Source organism: Oryzias melastigma, linkage group LG18 (genome assembly GCF_002922805.2).
Source record: "Oryzias melastigma strain HK-1 linkage group LG18, ASM292280v2, whole genome shotgun sequence".
NCBI lineage: Eukaryota > Metazoa > Chordata > Actinopteri > Beloniformes > Adrianichthyidae > Oryzias > Oryzias melastigma.
In genome coordinates, this window is record NC_050529.1 from 21,958,466 (window position 1) to 21,958,815 (window position 350).

Genomic DNA, 350 nt, shown 5'->3' on the forward strand with positions numbered 1-350 from the left:
ATTGGAAGAGAAATGGAGTAGAAGTTAGTTTGAAGATAGAAATGGAAGGTGTCATGTTCAATGTTGTTAGTGGGTATGCCCCAAAGGTAGGATGTGAGCTGGAAGAGAAGGAGAAATTCTGGTTGGACCTTGATGAAGTGATAATGAGCATCCCTGGAAATGAGAGATGTCACATTCCAATGGACATGTTGGTGCAGGAAACTGAGGTGATGAGGAGGTGATGGGCAGGTTTGGTATCCAGGAGAGAAATGTAGAAGGACAAATTTTGGTTGATTTTGCAAAAAACTCGGAAATGGTGATAGTGAATACATTCTTTGAGAAGAGGCAGGAACATAGGGTGACCTATAAGA